At 37.9% G+C, this 22,127-nt stretch overlaps 1 protein-coding gene across 9 annotated transcripts in view; it reads right to left on the bottom strand.

Annotated features, from left to right (window-relative positions):
* Nucleotides 1-375: 375 nt before the first annotated feature.
* Nucleotides 376-22,127, bottom strand: part of ERC2 (ELKS/RAB6-interacting/CAST family member 2) — a 413,891-nt gene continuing 392,139 nt past the window's right edge. For all 9 annotated transcript variants that reach the window (XR_007628669.1, XR_007628670.1, XR_007628674.1 and 6 more), the window contains one exon: nucleotides 376-3,363. The gene's annotated coding sequence lies outside the window, so the exon portion shown is untranslated. The remainder of the gene's footprint in view (nucleotides 3,364-22,127) is intronic.

Below are 22,127 nucleotides of genomic sequence, written 5' to 3'. Positions count from 1 at the left end.
AATTTCACACCTTATGGCTTTTGGTCAGTAAAGTACATAAACAAAATGTAATTTTCTATGCAATTACACAGGGTCACACAAGAATATTATGTTTTAGAAACCCACTCAAAAGCATATTGCTCTCTAAGAGCCCAATCCAGAAAATGGTTCTTCACTTTAGTAAAGTTGCTCATAAGCATTTCTGGGAGTGGAGCCTAGGAGACATTCTCCTTTTTATGCTTTCTTAAACAGTTTATGTGATAGTAACAACAGGAAGATAAATTACTTTGAATGGTAGCAATTAGAGAAATGAGTGTGATAGATTTACCATGTGGAAAACATCTCTCACACATTTTCTTACAGTCATTAAACCTACTTTTAATGACACAACACTGATTTCAGAAAGAAACAAGGTTTATTTGATGAATATAAACAAGCTGATCAACACTAAATACTTCCCATACACATGATAACAATGTTATGAACTCTAAATACCTTGGTACTTTACACTTCTACTAGACATTAAATTACAATGACTGTCTAATACATGCCCACTGGTAATTTCTAGGAATTCCTTAGTTTCATATCAATGTCCTTAACCATATATCAATATCACAATCCAGAACATGCCACTCACTTGAAAAAATTATTACAAGAAGCACTATCAAATGAGGATCTAAGGTAAATAGGGAATACTGACCCATTGCTGCAGAACATCACATTCAAACGTCACCCTACACACACAAAAAAAACATTGCGGATATAGTTTGTGTCAACACATCTGAGGTCTTTTCATAAACACTGTTTAAAAAGTAAATTAAAACCCACTTTCAAATGAAAGTCAATGTGCAGGTACGTGCATACTGGATACACAAAATTCATTAAATACAAAATTCATACTGTACATTTAAATGAAAGAAAGAATGTGCAGTAACAAGACTGATCTCACATTAAAATAATGATCATTATCTTAAATGTTAACCAAAAGTTGGTTTGCTTCATTACACTTAGAGGGGGAAAAAAATCTACCAAACATTGCTGAAATAAAATATTTCCCAACATCACAGTGTTTATTGTAAACCCCGAGATTCTATTTTAGTATATGAAAAGGTTTTCTCCAAACATCATAGAGTATAATGTGGAATGAAAATAAAGAAAAAAATAAGCAAGAAAGAAAAAAGCAATGTTAGACAAAATTTTCCTCTTTAGGGGCTAACTTTTAGGCCCTGATAAAAGTTTAGATCAATACTCTTACCAACATGAGTGGAGCAAAAATGCCCCTAAAATAATATCTGTGACAAAATTGGCACATACATATAAATATCTAACTATACAGCTTTGTATCTGTGACCCTATTTCCCCCCTAGTTTATATCCTACTTCAAGTATTCGGTTGCAGAGTTAAGGTAAAGACCTGATTGTAAGAGACACAGACGATTGTCCCCTACTGCGACAACAAATTTGTCATGAGAAACCAGTTTTGTTGTCTGAGTTTCCAAGTGCAACATTTGTCATATGTGCTAAATATACTCCCCAAAGCTTTGCTGTTTCAAAAACAAAGATCTAAAATGCCATTGATAGTTAAAGGACAAACTTTTTAAACATGAATGAAATTGGGATTATCTACGCTATGCTAATTCTATACATTTTATTCTATTTACTGAAGACAGTAACATCCAGCAGGGCTCCTGCTCAAATAAATTGCTCTTTGATTGCACCAAGAATCATGGTAGAAGTAAATAAAATATCATCTCTAGACAGTAATTTTAAAGGGGTTACTATGTATGGCTCATGTAGGATGTTTAGGGTTAATCGCACCACAGGTTCAAAAAATAATTTTTCTAAATTCAGTGCAAGACTTTAGGAGTATCCATTGAGATTTTTTTTTTTTTTACAGCAGCAAAGAAAAACTACTAAGGATTAAGGCCACCCATGCTTAAATTTATTGTTTGTCCTTTAAAAATGCAGATACTCTATTCCCACTGCCATCAGCATGGAAGCATTTCTTCCATGGACAAAAAGATGCCTCAATAAAACAGCCAAACATTTTTGCACATGTTTGCCAGACCGACTGAAAACGTTTGTGGAGTCAGAAGGAACTTCTCCTTGAGAAGTTGTAGAGATCTGACTGTCAGTTAAGAGTCTCTCTCACTGAGTGTAATGACTTCACATTTTTATTTTTTCTTGCATGTGCTTTAAATTTATTTTACTAGACACATCTTGTTGACACAAATAGCCTTTAAGTGCTATTTGTTCATTGGTATTTTCTTTAACATGTAAGATTCATTGGGGTCCATGTTGGAGACTGTTTTTCAATGTAGAGAACAATAACAAACAGTTCCACATTTACAGGAGACCTAGTGCATAAACTGTATTCACAGCAATCTTATCTTTATTTTTGTTGTTTGTTTGTTTGTTTGTTTAAGAGTCCCAGCTTTTATCATTGATAACATGTATGCATTTGGATGGTAAAAGGTTGATACATCCTTGTGTACATGTTCATATATATACATACGTATGTATTTACATACGCCTCAAGCTTTTACCATCCAGGAATAGATACATCTTGTATATAATCATATATTTATGTTCAAATTAGATGTCCTATGCATTGTCAGAGACACACACCATATTTTCATTAAACTAATCTTTTTCATCAGTTATTAGTACCAAAAATTGATTTCATTTCCAACCTGGCCCAGAGCTTAATACCGGTTATATCATCAATATTTGTTTTTTGTTTGGTTTGGATTTGGTTTTTTAATTGCTATTATTTTATCAGTAGATATAAGAAAACAGAGGAGGGTAAAGGCTTGTTTTTATTTTTTGGAAAAGCCCACATCTAACTGGGGGTAAGGTTAATGCCAACACCCTTATATAGCATTTTACTAATACCTCTTTGATAATCTAGTGCAATAGAAGTGATACTTTAGAATAGACTAGGTAAAATCAGCAAATGCAGATACCACATCTAAGAGAATCTGAATTACATATTAAAATCAATATTAATTTACCAAAAATTAGGTAAATAACCTATTTAACTGAACTTCATTAAACAATCATATTCTGAACAGATGGTTTCTTTGTGAAAACAGAATAACTCACAAGACCCTTTAAGAACAGAAATGAAGCTCTTATAATTTCTGCTTGAGTCTCCTTCATTATTTTCCAAAGTATCTAATTTCACAATAGACTACAAGAAATAATGGAGAATATGCCAATTAATACAGCATTTCATTAGATATCAACCTTAGCATTCATTTTCTGCATCTGTGATCTTCTCCAGGATATCATGGTCATGTTTGGAGATCCAATGCAATAGATTATCATTGTTACCTTCCAGTGCTACAGTTTTTTCTTCCTTTTTCGCTAGTTCCTCTGACAACTGTAACAAGGGAACAAAATATTCCAATTAACAACATGATTGAAGCATCCAGAACATTCTACTTCTCACCTGACCAAGATTCTCATAGACAGGAATGGATATATTGCTTTTCTAGGGACTAAGGATTAAGTAAGGCATTTAAATTTGATTTGAACCCACTTATTATATTCATAGGGTGGCAATTAGTTTTATTGCTGATTTGTATGACAAGATTCCCCCTAAATGGGAAATATTTTAAATTCCTAAGATATCAAATTCTATTGTGCTTGTGATTGTGTAAACAATGGGTTTTCTGATCTTGTCTATGGGCACAGTAGCTTTGAAGAGGAAATGCTATTAATAAAACTAAATATTTTTATGTGGCAACTAAAGGAATCATCCATTTATTTCCATGGCAGGTGGGAATATGCTGTACCTCTAGCAACTCTCCAAAACTGAAGCACTGTTTTGTCATTGTATTTTAAGCACTTTTAAGTTCACTGTAAGTTCTTAAGTACTTTAAGTTCTCTCACGGCAGAGAAAGGTTTCATGGATACAAGAAGCTCAGATTTACAGACATTACAATACACAACAGTCTGATATGAGTTTTTCAGCCACACCCCCACTAATCACAGACGGTTGGTTGCTCTTCATGGATTGGCATTGCCGAAAGCTGGAGGACTGTGAGAGGTAACGGGGTCAGCCCAAGTCACTCAGTGGGAAGAGCCTTCCTGCCTTCTACAGACCTGTGTCTGCTTGTAAGCCACTGCAGAGTGAGACCTGAATGATTTTTATTGTTACACTGGTTGAGCTGCAAGCAACTTCCTGAGCAGAGAGCAGTGAATTAGTCTTATTCACATTATCTGTATATCAGATGAGTAGGAGGAATTAAATGATTCCCTTACAGGGCAGTTGTTCATTTATCCACTGAGTCTGTTTCTAGAAAATCTGAAATGCATTACGTATAGGATTCTCTGTTATTGCTCTTCCATTTATGTAACCTTAGAAGTTTCCAAAACATTCAACTGTATGAAAAGAAATTGCCATACAATGCTTACGCTTCTGTATACATTTGAAAACTTATGTTTTTCCAAGTAGGGCTAGTTGACTAAAAAGCCCCTTTAAATTCTAGAATCTAATATTTGTAGGAGAAATTATTCTGTGAGTAAAGTGAAACTGCTTACAGAATAAACTCAAAAATTATTTTAAATTCTTATTTTCAAGTTCATGTATATGTATGAAAGTACATGTAACAGTTTATATCATGCAAACTTAGATGAATAGTTCTGCTTTTTCAGTGAGGGGTTGGTACAATTCTTCTGGTTAAAACACTTAGGGACTAATCCAAAGCCCACTGAAATGTGGAAAGGTTCCCACTGATTTTAACAAGTTTTGGACCTGGCCCTTGAATGGTCTAAAAAATGACTTCTGCAGAGCTGGAAAGCCAGGGAGTTCCTAAAGTAGATCATGTTACTAGTTCTGGCACATAAAATCTTTGCGAACTTTTTATGAAAACTGTAAGTCAGAGCATGCATTACGTTTTGTGAACTGTGCATAGCTCCCATTCTTTTGGGTGCCGAGAATTTCCTAATCGTCATTCAAAGAGATACACAGGCAGAGGAGGAGCACATGTAAATTAACGAGGAGAGTACATTCCAGAAACTGTAGCACGGTAATGCCTAGATTTTTTTAAACAGGCTCACTAAAACGTAACCACAGCAAATCTTCAGTATAGTTGCTATTTTACAAGCTGAAGTTCCTTTGCAATTAACACTCTTTTATGCTTGGACAAATAAGGACCCAGAACAAAGTGTCCAATCTGAGGAAGAGCAAAAAACACAATGTGCACTCTGCTTTGAGGTTGCTCCCCAGATTTTCGTTGGGATTTTACTGTAGAATGAAATCCCCCAAATAAACCTCACCCACTTAATCAACCCACCCATTCATCAGGAAACCATACATGTATTGGAAATGTAACAAAAACTTGTTCACCACAGGTAGGAAATGCAAAGTATTTCTCAAGTAAGCCAAATAAATATATAAAAGGATATTGCTGTCAAATACCAACTGAGGTTGAGTAAATTAAATTTTATATTTGTTTCTTCAGTGCTATACTTGGGACAAGTCACTGAACCTCTAAAACAGAAATAAAGTTTGGTAACATGCATTGGGCCTGAATTCAGCAGTGCTCCAGCTGAAATTAATGTCTCAACGAGTTTGGCACCTCTGCCAGTGCATTAGATATACCAGTCAATGAAAACAGCAGAAGGATGTGAAGATATAAAAGTGTAGTAGCCCACAAATATTTGTTCAGATTGTTTTTCCTTTGGATAAAGACACCTGCCTGATTAGTACTTTTTACTTCCAATCCTTTCCTCTCAGCAGTGATTTGCAGAAACAAGCTGGAGAGGGTGGGTAAACACAAAGGGGTTAAAGGGGAAACTGTTTAATAACAGTAGTAAAATGCAGGCTATTTTTGACATCTGGGTTAATGTCCATTATGCACCATATGCTTTCCAAATGTTTGCAACAAGCACCCAGATACAAAAACAGATACCCATTCACATAGGCTTAAATTGCCCTCTCCTAACCTGTTACACATGGTACCTACATAAAAGGCCAACAACTGATATGGTAATTAGTGAGTCAGAAAGAGAGGGAATAGCCACTTTATTACAGGGAATTGGTATCTGACCAAATGTTAGTAGAGAAGGATATCATTAATGAAAACCTGTTAGGGTTATTTCTGCTCCTTAATCTATGACAAGGCATCTGTACTATAATGTGGCATCTTTTAAAAAGCTGTCAGGATGAATTCCTCAGTTTCCTTCTCCAGACTCATTCATCATTTCAGAATACCAACAAATGATGGGAAATTATTTCATTTTCTGGAAATAAGTAACTAGACTGAAAAGTAGTATTTAAAAAATAAGGCTATAACTCATAAGGTCTTTCTCAAGTGACCTCCTGGGACTTGCCTGTGCCTCTTGCAACAATACAATCTAAATGACATGAAGGAAAAAAAAATGTATTCCCAATTTTTACCTTTATCTGTGCAAAACCATGAAAAGAATGGCTCAATTAACTAAAACAAAGCCTTGGCAGAGACCACTCTAATTCTGTCCTTGCCACCAGGTTATTGTGTGACTAAGGAAAAATCATATTATTTTTCTGTGCCTAACGTGCTCTTTTCTACAGCAGGCATAACATCAGGCTCCTCACAGGAATTTGCAAGGCTTAATGTTTGTAATGTGCCTTAAGAGTCTTGGATGAGTGCTAAGTATTATTATTTTTCAGTTCCTGCATTTGATTAAAACTGAAATAACATAGTAAAAATTAAATTAATATATTAAGTTACAAGTAAAGAGCAAGCATGTGGTTTGTGGAGCTACTTGTAACACTTTTAATACGAACATGTATTACAGACTAGGTGATTCCCAGGGTCTGTACTGACATGTACCATGTGGGCATAACTTAACAACTGAAAAACCCCAGAAGTTTGATTCAGCCAAAAATCTGTTTGTGGCTTCTGTGTGAGCCCAGAGCTTGGACCAGTGGGAGCACTGTGGGCTGCTTTTCCCTGCCCCTGAAGTGCAGTTGCAGACACAACCAGAACCCAGATATTTGCAACTCAGCACAAGAAACAATATTGGGTAGCACAGATCTGCTGGAGAGCTTGCCACTGTGGAGTTCCCTTAACACAGGATATGACAATGGCATAATATGTGCTGTTTGAACCTCTCTGTCACTGCAGCCCCAAACAATAAATACCATTTTTGCTACTTCCTCCTGGCCGAAATCCTGTGGAAAGAATGAAAACCCACCTCTCACTTTTTAAAGAATACAGTAACCTGTTAAAGCCTGTTATTTCAATAGGAAAACCTCTAGTGAGGAGGGCCAAGAAGAGAAATAATTAAGACATAAGGTTGTATCCAACCTATGTACAAAACTTCCAATGCTGAGATGCCAAAGACACCTAAGACACTTGTTGAGCTGAGTGAAAAGGTAAAATCCAGTTTAAATTTATAGCATTCCTTCAGTGTCCCTCTAGGAGTTTGGCTTTTTGCCAGTGTTCCTTGTTAAAAATTTGTTAAACGTGTTTGGCATTAATGCAAACACAAAGTGCTCATTTGTTACAAATTCTATTGGAATGCATTCATTTAAGGCAATGAAGTAGTTACCAGAAAAGAAAAAATGTTCATTAAGTACATTTTAAAAATACAATGATGTATGCGGTGCATAACTATGGCGCCCCAGTGGCTATATAAATATCTGACAGAATAACCACAAGTTGTGTTTGGTTTGAAATTGGAATCTTTTAAACATAACCGATAGAACAAAAACTGGTTTTGTTTGTTGTCAAAACTGATGTTAGTCTTTCTTGTTTAGATCTACTTATAATAACCAAAGTTTTGGCGTACGTTTTTTAACATCTCAAATCAATAAAGCCCACGGGTTAAAGTAACGCTCAAGGAAGTTTCTTGACTCGAAAGGTAAGTGCAGCACCGCACATTATCTGGAGAACACTGGACACAGAAAGTAAACACCCTGCTTGGAGGAGAACAAATTTTAGTCATTCTTAAAAACTCCACTTAAGGAAATGTTACCTGGGAGATCTGCAGCTGTCTGACAACATTCAGGTACACCCAGGCAAAAGGTGTCCTGCTCTGCTCTTAATGCACTGATCCTTTCAGAAAATAAGGAGTTCAAAATCTAGTTTACAAAATCCTAATAACAAATTCCTCTTTTATAATACTCTGAAATATCCCTGGTAATGATAACTCTTAATTTTTAATAGGCAATCGTGAGGTTTATTTCTTAGATGCTAGAAAATACCTTCTTAGCTACACTGTAAAAGTAAACTTATTTTTCTTTTAATTTTTTCAAAGATTGATAATTACTTACTAAAAAGCTTAGAAATGGTAAATACATGAATAAAACATATTCAAAAGAAAGATCCAGAAATGGTGTGACTAAACTAAATATTGAAAGGTTCATAAAAACCCATCAGCATAAAAAGTTATTTATAAAGACAAATTAATTTTGCTCCATTTCTGGCAAAGAAATTATTTATCCCATTTGTTGCTATTTATGTTTTAAATTCACTACACAGTAAACTTCAGAAGGATCTGCAGCTGGTGGTAGAATCACTGCACGAATGTGATGAACTTTCCATATTGCTATAATGCCAGAATTGTTAATCTTAGTTAGGGATAAAAGCAGATACCATTGGGATGAATAAAATCAAATGGATTCAAGCCCTCTAGAGAGTAAGAGTCCTTGAAAACTACTGTACAATTACATCATAAAATTAGATGAAGTTTATGAACCTTAAGACTATTTGGACAAGGATGCCTTCTCTACTGGGAATGTTTATAAATCAAAATTAGACAAGTACTATATGAGTTGAAAGACAGCTTTTTTTTCTTAAAATCCCTTTTTCTTTTCATAAAACAAGTCTAGTCCAAATCAAAGCTCTTCAGAAATGAAAAAACTCAGCACATATCCTTCAACCCATCGCTTTCACGCTGAACTAAAAAGAGGGTTGTAGGGAATGCTAAGGATGGTTTCAGTGCAGCAGTCTGCCATGGGCTGAGCTGGAGCGGATTGAAGATGATGGAAGAATTCCTATCGATTCCAAGAGACCCTCAGTCTGCTCCACGGAGGCGGCCGTGACTCAGCAGCACAGGGCAAGGGGTTCTTTGTCAAGACATTTATGACTTCCTTAGGATGCAGCACGTGAAACCAACTTTTTTTTCTTTTTTTCTTTTTTTAATTGTTATTTAAATGGAACTAAAGTGACAAGTAAAGAAGAAGAATTAAGTGGCTCAAACAACAATGTCCCCAGTGCCATCCGGAAAGCTGTCAATAACAGGCATCACTGGATAAAATTGGAAGGTGCCTTTTCCATCCCGACTGATGGTGGAATGCCATTTATTCTCGTGCTCGGGCCTAATTAGGGGCTTTTTTTTTTTTTTTTTTTTTGGTAAGATCAAGGTTTTTGCGATCTGTGCTGCTGCTTAATAACACGGTGTTGCCTGCCCGCCACCTGGCCCGGCGCGGCTGTCCCGGCTCCCGGCGGCGGCACCGCCTCGGGACACGGCGAGTGCGGGCAGGAAACCGCCGGCACGGCCGCTTAACCCCCGCACTGCCGGCCCCGCCGCGGGGGACAGCCCGCAGAAACCCCTGTGCCTCGAACTCCGGCACTGAGGGCGAAATCACCGCACCGGCGAGGTGGTAGAGCTGGCATCGGACCCTCGGGGACGGGGCTGAGCGCAGGCGGCAGCGCTGGCTGCGAACCCGCGAACGGCGCACGGACAGCTCGTGTTCCCGCCGGCTGGGGAAAGAAGTGGTTAAATAAAAGCTGTGTCAAGCCCCCAATCTAATAAGTCATCTTATTAGGAAGTTGTGATGCCCTGTTTGCCCTCGCCTGTGGCTTGTCTGCTCCACTGAAAGGTCTCCTGCTGGGACCTTTGTGGCATTATACGAGGTAGAGAAGGCTGCTGCAATATATGAGCCTTGGTTTGGAGCAGCCAAAACAGCGGGAGAACTAAGCTGCAAAGAATTAAACATGTAACAACTTTGTAAAAGCACAGACAGTGATTGAGGTTGGCCCTTTTGCTGTTGACACATTCTGGCCCCTGTAGGTTGTGGTCACTAAGCCCATTAGAGCTGCAGTGTGGCAACATCTAGTTCAGCAAGTTCAATGTGTTTCTGTTTTATTTCTAAATACTGGACGCAAGCTGGCAGCGATAGGAGAGTGGAATATGGCACCAGAAATATGTCATAAACACAGTCGTCATTGTCAGGATGTGAAATTACTTTTCAAACTGCTTATTTTTAGCAGAGGGAGGGTGGGTGTATTTTTGCATTTTGTTAACTGAAATTTAATTGCGACTTGCTGCATGTTTTGTTTAATTAAAAAAAAAAAAATAAAAAGAAACCTCAAGATGCTGTTTTCTCCTAAAAGAGAAAATTTTCACTAGAGAGAAAAATTATTGGTGCTAGAAATTCATTGCAAAATGAAACGAGAAGAAATGAACCCACTAAAATCTCTGCTGGGATAGGTTTCACTTATAAGCATCCACTTACTTAAATCAACACTCCCCAGTGTTCTATTTTTTTTTCATTTAAGATAAAACATAACATAATATTTTAAAACATAAATTCAGATTCTAAAAACTGGATTGTGAAATGGAAAAGAAAGATAAATTAATGAACGGAGATATTACAGACATAACTGAGGGGTAGATTTAAGTTCTAAATCCTAATATGCAGAAGAATACACCTTCCCTTTTCCCTAAGAATCACAGTTTTCCAGGGAACAGTGCAAGGTTTCTATTGCACACTGATGGGTGGTGTGGTCCCTCAGCTCTGAAAGCTCTGTTTGCCTTTCAAAACTGCATTGCGGTCCTAGGTTTTGTAAATCCCTGCAGATTCATCACTGCCAGGAGTTACCAGTCAGTAGATATGGAGCAAATAATGAGTTGGCTGAACACTTGTGTATCTGAAACATTTGTCTCTCTCTTGAGCCTGTTACGTGTTGCCTCTGCCCTCATCCCCAGATGAGCTAAAGCTTATGTAAGAGGTTAAATGTGCAGAGAATGATAAAGACAGGTCACAGCTGAAGGAGGGAAGGGGTTGGCAATATCTTTTGTTCTTTTTCCCTGGTGCCCTCCCCTGTGTTTTTCAGGGGTTTTTGCTCAGGCAAAAGTTTCAGCTTGCTGATCCACAGAAATGACTGGCCACTCCTTTTGGAGGGACAAAAGGGCAATGCACATTCTTTCTTTGGCCACCAGTGATGAAGGAGCATTTCTTTTCTGTTCTTAGGAGTTTGCCTGAGCTGAGCAAGGTCATAGCTGTGGCTTTTCTCTGCATGAGGGAAATTTCTAGAATTTGTAGGAGTTATTTTTTTCCTGCCATCTTTTGAGATTTGCTGATAGTTTGGGACTAGAAGGAAATTCTTAAGATCTCATACATATTTGCCCGGTGGTATTGAGTATGATTTGGGTTTTACCTCATGCATCCTACCAGAGTCAGTCAATATTTAATAGCTAAAATTGGCTGGCTGTTGTGCTTGGATAACTCTAGTTACTGTGGCTGATACCACACTGTTGTTAGAAGCATATTGGTTACTAGATGTTGTACCAGAGTAAATACTAATAAATTTGGTGGTTGTGGGGAGGAAGTTTAATCCAAAAGCATTCCAGCCAACGAGGAGACACACAAGGGCTGTACTCCTTTTGATGTGCCCAAAGGCTGGATGGAGTTGGGCGGAAGAGAGGTGGTGAGGGCTGAGTGCAGGTTTGAGGTACTTGATGTGTGTGTGCCTATTTCTCCCCTAAGGAAAAGAGTGGATTCTTGGCTAGAAAGGACAAGACTTCTTAGAAGTACTGGACATAGCATAGTGTCCTTAGGGCAGATAACTCCAGTAAGTTAGCAAAAGTTTCCTCAGATTGCTCATCTTCAACTGTTGAGAATAAACTAAATAGCTTCAGACTACTGCTCTGTGGATCTGAATATCTGTACCAACAGCTGTAAGTTCCCACCTATACTTCATAATTTAGACAAACCATTAACATGCCATTTCATTAGTTTGTTCTGCTAGTTAATAGCCCTGTACTCTTTAAAGTTATCTTATCAGTTATATTTAAATACTGATTGTGCTGTGGAGGACATTGTGAGGTATGGTTATTGTAGCAATAATAATATAAAAGAAATCAATATGTCAAAGGATAGTCAGAGTTCTATAGTATACAGAAAGCCTGTTTTACAGTACATGAGATATGCTTCCATCTTCTCCCCCTTCAAATGATCCTAAGTATATTTTTTATATTACCTGGTTCATGATATGAACCTACTTATAAAAGTGAAGTGTGATATTTACAGTTGCATCTTTTAACGTCAAGAAGAAAGAGATACAATTAAGGAAAGTATCAGTAGGTTTGGTCTATCTGAAGACCAGCGCTGGATCTACTTAAAACCCTTCTAACTGCTGAAGCATTACAATGACTGTGTGTGGCACTGTGAACATGACCATACACGCTCGACAGCTACTTATTTTTTAAATACCCATCCAAGTAACACGCAGCATTTTGAAATCTAACTTGTGTGGTCTAATTATGCAATAATTTTTATAATTTAGGCCCCAATATTATGAGCTTCTCCACAATTATGGCTCTGCCCACGCATTTCTCAGTGCACGATAGGGAAGACTTAGGGACCAGCTCTGGTAAGCATATAAGCATATGCTTTAATTCTTTAATTTTTACTCTAAATGAGACTTAAAAGGGCACCTAATATAAGAGAAGGCTTAAGAGTTTATCCTGCAAGGGATCTTACAGGCTTTCATTTAACTAAGAGCACACATATAATATGCTATGCATATTGAAGACCCACAGTTATCAGCATACCAATGATAATGACTACTGCATAAAGGAAAATAGTAAAATAGCAATAAGCAAGTGTTTAAGCAAAATATTGCTCCCCCAATCTTCAAACACCATGTTTATAATCACTTTGAAACTCAAAGCCTGCATGTGTGTAACAGTTGGAGAGATCAGAGGCTTAGATTGCAAGACTTCCAAAGGAGATACTCAGACCTTCCATGCAAGTTTCAAATGACAGGTAAACATATAAACTAAAAATACGAACTCTATTATAAAATCATATAAAACTACAATGGTGACATTTTCTACTCAATGCTACTATAAAAAAGATTGATGCATCGCAATCAAACTGTTTAGCAATACAAGTCTAGGAAACTTCTGAACAAAAATAATCACCACAGTTTCTCATTAATCACAATTTACACTGAGTATTACTTTTTTTGGTTAGAGAACACCTATGTCTTTATGCTCATTTTCTTTCTCCTCTCAAACTCCCATTCCAGACAATCACAAACACAGCATATAAAAAAGGAAGATGAGGAGGAGGAGGATCACCCATGTCCTTTGCAGATTTTTTTTCCAATAGAATGTTTAGGGATCTTTCATTCCATTTAACAAAATCTTATTTTTAATTCCCCATGGTGCATATCTTCCACCATTAGGCATTGTCGTGATAATGATCACAAAATGTTTTGTAGGCTTATAGAAAAGGCAGCTTGTTCCAATAATAATTGATCCATCTTCCAAATTTCAAAGTGTGGGTCAAAACCAACTCACACCTTCCCCTGTCCCTATGTAGAAGGCAACAGGGAATTCCCCCTTCAGGGAATGCACTCACCAGCCCAGGGTTCCTGCTAAATCCAGAACACTGCATTTAATAATCCTCAGTAGACCAATACAATCCACAAACCATTTAGCACCGTTCCAGTTTCATTTATCCTTGTGGTCTCTGCAGTTGGCATGGCAAGTGTAGGCAACAGTTACATGATATTTGAGTCAGTATGGCTTGTATTATATGTAGAACCACTGCCAGCTCATTTCACTCTGAGTCCACATTGCGGGAAAATTTACCACTCATTTCATCTTCCCACCCTTCAGACTATTTCTGATTTTAGAGATTTCTCATTTTTCTACCTCTTTTCCAAACTGAAGCTTCTATTTACGTAGAAACAATTTGAAATCTCCTTTTTTTTTTTTTTTAAACTTTTGCTGTGCTCTCTATTCTTTCTCAGTGGCTTATCAAAAATAAGTGGAATAGCAAAGATGTGGGCAAGCCTTGAACAGGTACATGGGTTAAAAATGGCTTTGTGTTTAAACAGCTATTTTTTTCCTCAAGTATTTATTATATTGTTTGCCTTTTTTAACACTGCTGCAAATAAAGCTAAGTTTTTGGAGGACTATACACAATAATTCCAACATCTCCATCCTGAAGAGTAATAGCTAATGTATATCCTGAAATAAATATGTAATGTTGGGGTTGCTAGCCTATGCTTAATTTTACATTTATCTAAAAGAAATTTCACCTGCTCAATCCCTCAAGTCACTGCAGCCTAGATTTTGGATTTTCAGAATTCCTTCAATCCTGCAGAGGAACAAAATAGATTTCAAAACCATTTCGTGGGAAATTTCCAGTAAATATATCTGGTTTCTCAGAAGAACGAGCTAAAACCTGCAGGGCAGCTGGGATGGAGGGAAGGCAACAGACATAGCTCCATTCCCTGCGTAATTCAACAAAGTGCCAATCCATGCTTGTGGAATCCTTTGCTGTGCTGGTGTTGCTGGCTGACACAGTGTCAGCATTTTTCAGGATTATGCCACTATCAGCCTGTGCTGGGACCCTTTAAAACAGCTGAAATAAAAGAGCTCTTTCTGCATATTTATGCCATCCTGCTCTGAGCACTTCCTGTTGGCCCCAGTAAATCTCTGCTAAATTTCAATCGACTCTCATGGTGTTCCAGCTGTTAGATAAACTTCCAAGGATATTTTTATGACAGGTACAAACCTAGACAGGAAATCTCAAGAAGAAATCCTAAATTAATTATATGTCAACATTCAAGCCACAAGAAGGAGCAATTGTCATAAATTTTTGAAAGCTAGAATCCAATTTTAGTTTTAAGTGCAAAAAGGTTCACTGACTCGGTTGTGAGTCAGTGCCAATAAAATAATATATTTCACATTCTTCAGCAGCTCTCTTTGGCTAAACATAGAAGGGGAGAAGCTAAGATCAGTGAGCTGTATATTTAAATCACAAAAAAAAGGAATTCAAACACAAACTAATAGCAAATTGTAGATTTACAAATTATAATTCAGAACTGCCTAATCTTATCTCACCTTTTTGAAAAGGCACACAAAATATAAACTAATTCTGTGTTAAATGAAAACATCTTCACTACCTGAAAATCTGATATTGGTGCCAAGAACATCTTTCTGCAATACCAAACAAGACAGACTCCGTCTCTCTTCTCTGTCCACACACACTGTGCCTTTCGTTTGCTTTAGGAATGCTGGGAATAACAAGTAAGGAAGGGGTTGAGAGGGCAGAGAGCATTGAAACAGTACTAACCCGCAGAGGGTTGTCCATGTTTCTCTGGCTTCAGCATTGCTATGGAATTCTTGACAGCTTTTCCCACTCCTCTGCCACATGCCCTTGCAGAAACTGAAGACCTCGGGCAGCTTGAGAGTTCTGCAGCCGGCATCAGCTGCGCAGGTAGCAGAGGTTCCATGGCCTATTCAAAACATTTTCCTGGAATGCTGTGGAGTTCCATAACCCTTGCCACGCTCCCTGGCTGTGCTGCCCTGACAGCAGTGTGTGTGTCCCTCCAGGTCCATCCCTGTGGCAGCTGGGGCAGAGCTCCCATCCCCTTCCAGTCCCAAGCAGCTGAAAACCCAACCTCTGCGTGTCTCGAGTCAGGTGCTCAAAAGAGACCTTGTACTCTAACCTGGCAGGGGGCACTTCCCAAACCTGTCTGCCTAAAGACAAAAGGGAGAGTTTTGAGACACCTGTTGTCTCAGTACAGAGAAAAATGTTTCATGGGGGTGGGGAGAGAGGGAGTAGGAGAAAATCCACGAAGCTGTGCAGTCTGCATTGCTCGGTGCAGCTTTGTGGCACATGTGGGAGATGCCTGTGGTCCTCATTCTGGCACCAGGTCTGTACCAAGCTATGGCAAACAGCTGAGCACAGATCACTGTTCCAATCCCTGCAGCACTGACACAGCCCTGGGGGCACTCTGCTGGGGACACGCTACACTGGCCACAGCCACTGCCCCTAGCCTGGAAGAGCTCTGCACCAGCAACCACCGGACACACAGTCCGGCAACCATTGCTCAAGGAAAGCCCAAGCAACGAAATGCAGGCACCTTCCTTACACAGAGGCAAGACAAAGGAAGCAGGCCAAAGAATATGCAGCAAGAAGAGTTACAGTTCAGAGGGAGAGAAGATAGTTCAAGCTATTGACAGGAGAGGCAAGAAAAGAGTCATCGTGCTCGGCGGGCACGAGGCCATGGCTGAGTGTTCTGTTCATAAACAATATCCTTTTATACAATGCAGGTAACATTCCCCCTGGTTTACCTAGTGCTTTCTCTTCCCAGACAAAAGACACTAAAAGGATCCATCCAAAGCCCACAGAAGACAGAGTCTTTCAATTTATTTCAGTGGAGCTATGTCAAATAGTCCCAGGAAGCAAACACTCAGAGACCCATCTGCAGTCAAAACTGGGCCCACAGCACAAACAAAAATACATCAGAAATTCGGCAAGGCACCAGCAGAAACATACTGCACTTAACTGACCCCCTTGATTCTGTGTCTCTGAAATACTGTGGATAAATAACTACTTATGTCACCCTGGGAGAAAAGGAATGTATGATATGGCTATGAAACCACCTGGATTTTTTATATATAAAAAGTGTTTTCACTACTTATGGAAAGCCAGACATGTAAATTACACTACCCTTAGCAGGAAAAAATATGTGCCAAAGACCATGCCTAGGAGCAGAACTCTGGAAGAATGGGGGTATGGTCATGCCAGCTTTGCAATGTTTTCTTTTACAAGCCTGTTTTACTGCTGAGGCAGGGGAGACTAGTGTTATTGCTTCCTCAGAAAGCTGTTCTCACAGGATTTCACTGTTGGTCATGAAAATCTTATAAGGTCAGACAATCCTGCAAGATTTTAACAAATTGAAGGTTTAAACGTGTTCCCAAGATTTTGGGATTCCGTTTCCAAGAGGGAAAGTAATCCCCTTAACAATGTGTATCCCTTGGGAAACCAGAATTAAATGAAAGCAAATCTTGATATATAAATTCAGTTCCCTTGAAAGTTTACACAAATTTGTTATCAAATGATTTATCTACTTTTAGCATTTCAGTGTGGACAGATACAGCTGGCACTGCCAGCAAAAGTACACCTGCATATTCAGTATGGGAATAAATAGGCTTAGCCTGTTTGCTTGGTGTTGATTCCGTGAAGGCTGATCGTTCTGCAAGGGCAAAAAGACACACAGCCATAGCATCCTATGCCATTAGAGGTCCCTTCAAGGCTGATTGTTAGCATTACAACATTAGCACTGCGTATTTATCACAATGTGGACACCAGAGTGGCCTGAAGTAGTTTCACTTCCTCTTAAATGATAATAAATTGGCAGCGTGAGTGTTGACTGCCTGAAATGCAACTTCATTACTTCAGAGGTTAATGGAGCAACCTCTCTCTGTTGATCTTCCTGTCACCATTGGCTACAAAAGGCTCTCTGACACAGTGCAGTTTTCAGGAGAGGCACAAGTACAACAGAGATTAACCACATCAAAAAGAATACTGTCCCACTCCATTATATCCTGCAAAGCTGGTGTGCAGTAAATTGCAATGGCCAGCAGTGTCATCTGCCTTGTCTGAAAATGAAATCAGCATAAAAAGAGGTGATGATGCCATATTACTGAGACAAACACCTTTCCATCTTAAAAAGAAAAGAAAATTATTAAAAAAAAAAAAAGGAAATAAAGGAGAAGGAAAAAAATAAAGGAAAGAAGAAAAGCAAAAAAAAGGAGGAGAGGAAAGAAAATTTAAAAAGTCTACTTTAATTGTGATGTAAATATTAGGAGCTATTGACCTTGAGCTATTTTGCATTAATTCTACAGAATCCCTCTTGCATTTCTTACAGAAAGCTGCACAGTGAATTAGCCAAACTACTATTCTTTTGAAGGTTGAATTCATGATTTTGCAGGAGATGAAGATTGACAGGAAAAGAGTAGGAGGTGGCCATGATATTCAAAGAGGATTACATTTAATGCTGGTTAAGTGAATAACCCACTGAATGAAAATGTATTCATTTAGGGAAATGTGCCTCTTCTTGTTACAGGTTACTGCCCTGAAATGCCTGGAAGGCGTGCTAACTTTCAATAATTCATAACTCCTCTTGATCACTAACAACACAATGAACGTGTCCCTCACAATTCTGAACAGAGAACATTGCCCAAGGAAGCAGAACATTCTGTTCATCCTATACACAAATAATTGGAAGTCACATCCCAGAAGGGAGGTTACTCCTGTCTTTAAAGCAGCATCCACTTTGTCAGGAATACTAACCCAAATTCACAACAAACACAGGTTAGTTTTCTTTTTGTGAGCATGTGTGTCAAATAAAATTGCCCATAAGGAATGTTTTATTTTGTTCAATATTTCTGTTCAGTAGATTGACAGATGAATATGTAACTAAAAGTACATGAGACATGCAATTACAGCACTGTAAATGCATGCACATATCCAGTAATTATGGATGTAGTTGTGCAAATGATTCAGGTGTGTTTCAGATCACTTGTATCCACTCTCCATTTTCCACCCCCACCAGTGTATGGGATGGTACTTAGTCTGACAACACATCTACAGCAAATACATCAAATTCCCTTGTTGAACTCGTTATCTTTCAGAGGTTTCAACTAGAAGTGAATACTTCTGAGCATGAAACACATCAACCTGAATGAAAGCATCCACTTCCTATGCACACACAGTGGCAGGTACTTTGACTCCTTATTAGAAGGCAAGACTGATAATAAGGAGTGTCTGCTGATAGCATAAGGGAGGGGGAACCTACTGGACATTATTGGAGATAAGGAAGATGTGGATTTCTTGCTGGAGAAGCAAACAAGGGTGAGATTCCAGGAAGAAACTTCTCTGAAGGCCAGAGCAAGTGTACCTTCCCAGCCTGTGATCCAAATGCTGTGAACCAGACAGGAGTTCACTGTTCAGCTCTGATTGTGCCAGTAGCTCCTTTTGAGACCTTGGGTAAGTTGCTTAATCTCTCTGTATCAAGACTTTCTCAACTGGAAAAGCCAAAAAAGCAGCTACTAAACCTGGAGAAGTCCCTTACAACTTATAGATCAAATCAGAATGTAAATGCTATGCATTCTTCTGTACTACTACACCATTTTCAGTTTCTTTAGGTTGAGAAACATGTATGGTGTTACCTCAATTTAGGCTGATTAGGAACCATGGTTTACCTTTTAAAAGCATTAATGGTTGAAAAATTAAAAAAAAAAAAAGAAAAAGTAAAGCGTTTTACTTTCACAAAGTATTCAGCCTTTCTCTAACTTATGATCCAAAAATGAGGTCTACCAAGTTAAAGTCATGTTTTGCAATAGCTGCTCTGCAGCTGTAGGAAGATAACCCTTTAGTGAAGGATTTATAAAAGAATTAGAAAGACACACCATCCCTGGAAGTGTTTGAGGCCAGGCTGGATGGGGCTTTGAGCAATCTGGTCTAATGGAAGATGTCCCTGCCCATGACAGCAGGCCTAGAACTAGTGAACTTTAAGGTCCCTTCTGACCCAAACTGTGATTTTATGAATTGAAGAGAAAAAAATGGTAGTTCAATGGCATGTTGGCTCCATGAATATTAGAGTTGAGAGCATCTCTTCCATAAATATATCAAATTCAAAACAGACAATTGAGATGATGGTGCTGCAGGTTCTAAAAGTTACCATTTACAATACCCTAAAAAGACATTGCCCTACTGAAAAGAGTAGCATAAAATATGGCATAAAAATATTAATTGAATGTGAGAGTGTAAGGCAACTCTTAAACATGGGAAAACTCCACCTCTGCATACACATAGTACCAGAATGCAACAATATGCACTTCAAAGCCACATTGCTCAGACAGAATCAGCCACATCTTTCTTTGTAGACTCTCCTTTGAAGAAGGAACTTTAAGGGTAAGTGGGTGCGTAACCACTCATAGCTAGAGCTGTCCAGCCTCATACCAGAATGCTTCATTTTTGATCCAATCAAAACCAGACTAAAGAGCAGCTGCTCTATAGGTTAAGAAAATATTTGCAATATCAGTGAGATTTTACTTCCAGCTTTTCCTCAATGTCCATACAATTTTTTTGTACTTATATTTTATATCTCTAAATCACATTTGGCTCTGCTGCAATGCTGCTGCTGCAATGCCAAATATACAGCTAATATAATATTCAGAATCAGTGTATTCCATCCATCCTGCATCACAACAAATAATGCTGTGGATACATTTATATAAAAGCATTTCACTTGAACAACACAAAGGAAGAAAAAGTCTGTTATGTATTTCAGAATCTACTCAGTACCCCCACCCAACAAAATACATGTGACCTTAGACAAAGGTAAGCTATAAGAAATAAGAAACTTGTATCAGAAATCCTAATACAACAGAAAGTTTTATATTTTCTGAAACAGTAATATCTTATTACTGATATTAGGCATCAGATTTTATGGATGTTGTGTATGGTTACAGATTCCTTATCCCCCAACACTGTAGCACAATGTTGTACTTTTATCTGAGACTGAGCAGTTCCCAATTTCAGCACATCACTGGAGTTAAAGCAACATTCTGAATTACAAAAGTAATTGAGTATAGACAGTTTATAAAACAACTATTGTTAACTGTATTTTAATGACAGGTATGGTTTAAAAAAAAGTCTATGGTAGGTAAAAGATGCCTAAATATTTTTAACATTTCACAGTAAGGAAATATTCTGGATCTTTAGAACAGATTCTGACTTTGCATTCTGAACTTTTTTTCCAAAACCCTTCAATTCTTTCTTAAGTAGAATTTTTAACAACCAAGGGCAGAAAACTTAGAAGAAAACCTGTACCAATGTATTTTAGAAGGATTTTCTTTGTAAAAAAGCAACACTTTTTTGATCTTTATCTCCATTTGCATGGTAGAAGTATTCAAAGGAATGAAGCATTACAGTCATTAGTAAGTAAAAGAGATATCAAGTGTACTAAACTCCAAGATTATCCACCAAAAATGAAACAAAACAAAGACCCTACAAGTATAAGATAGGCTCTTTTTCTGCTAGCTGAAATCTTTCATATGGTATATAATGCTGGCAAAACAGAATTTTTCTACTCACCTTTTCCCTATTGAAAAGCAATGCTCTCTTTATCTAACCTTTTCTAAACCACCATTGAAAATTGTATTTTCTGACTCAAACAAAACATTGTTTTTCTTTCTGCCTCATATGGCTAATAATAAAGACTGGAGGTAAATCTCCCTACAGCTGCTTTCAGTTCATTTTAAGTCAATGAAACCTATATAATCCTGTAATACAGTCAATTGTTTCTTTTCCACTAGGCCTGAAGGGCTGCAAGCTTAGAAAGGGAAGAATTACTGTTTTGCTTTTAAGCACCTATTAATATTTTGCCCCTCCAGCAGTTCTTTTTTTCCCCTTTGAAGCCTTTTTCCCACTAAATTAATGTTTAACAATTAAATCAAGCTGAAGGAGATCTTAAAAGATCTAGACAATTACTGATTGGGTAGGAGAACAGGCCTTTAATTTAAATGGGAAACATCTCTGAAACGATGGTATGAGACCCCACAACTAATTACATAATTTTCTGCATCTGAGAAAACATGAGCTGAGAGAATGCAAATAGAGCCACACATGGAATACCAGGAAGCAAAGCTAGAATTCTAACATCTACCTATCGTCTTTGAGAATAAAGCAACTTGAAGAAAAGCAAGCCTTGTGCTAGTAGATAGACAGAGTGAAAATATAACTTAAAAAAAAAAAAAAAAGAAAAGAAAAGAAGAAGAAAATTCAACGTTTGACATCTCTTTTTCAGGCAAATATTGCCAATACACCTAGAATGGCAATCCTAAGTCTCTATGTAAACATCACAAGCAGGCCTAAGAGCCCTTTCAAAATTGTATATTCTTTGTATACATAATATACTTTTGTGTACTTGTAAGATACAAGTGTTCTGGGTTTCCTGCTTTCTTCTATAGTACTGTGTATGTTAGAAATATAACCACAGCTGAGTAGTAAGGTACAATAATGGAATTTTTCTCTTAGGCCTGGATAAATAGAGTTTGTTCTGAATGAAAATCCTTAACCTGAACTCAAAAGCTGGCTGGTGGCCATCTCCT

Source organism: Myiozetetes cayanensis, unplaced genomic scaffold (genome assembly GCF_022539395.1).
Source record: "Myiozetetes cayanensis isolate MyiCay16 unplaced genomic scaffold, myiCay2020 scf18, whole genome shotgun sequence".
NCBI classification, from domain to species: Eukaryota; Metazoa; Chordata; class Aves; order Passeriformes; family Tyrannidae; genus Myiozetetes; species Myiozetetes cayanensis.
The sequence above is the reverse complement of the archived record's forward strand: the minus strand, read 5'-3'. Positions and strand labels throughout refer to the sequence as shown.